Consider the following 438-nt stretch of genomic DNA (forward strand, 5'->3'; position numbering starts at 1 on the left):
TTGGGGTTATAGTTGATGGTTGTTTATCAATTCATTCCATCTCTACTACAGAACCGGACATGAGAGTTTCTTCTCATCCAGCTCCTCACGAATGAAACAATTATAAAATAATATACATGTATTTAATGAATAATATACTGAATCGTGGGATTCATTGAGATTTTATCTAATCTATTATAAATTTGTATATCTTGTTTTGATAGTTTATATAATTAATTAAACTTAAATATATATTCTATTTTTCTATTTATAGTTATAGATAATTATTTTATAGATTATTTAGAGATAATGTTATAGATAATATAATGTCATTTTGTTATAACGAATCTTTATTTTATTTTGTCTTTTTTATTATCATATCGGATTGACCGAAATTTATAAATCTAATAAAATAAAAACTTTCGCGGGCGAATGTTTACTCTTTCAATATCTATTTCA

This window comes from Corylus avellana, unplaced genomic scaffold, assembly GCF_965113065.1.
Source record: "Corylus avellana unplaced genomic scaffold, dhCorAvel1.hap1.2 HAP1_SCAFFOLD_117, whole genome shotgun sequence".
Taxonomy (NCBI): Eukaryota; Viridiplantae; Streptophyta; class Magnoliopsida; order Fagales; family Betulaceae; genus Corylus; species Corylus avellana.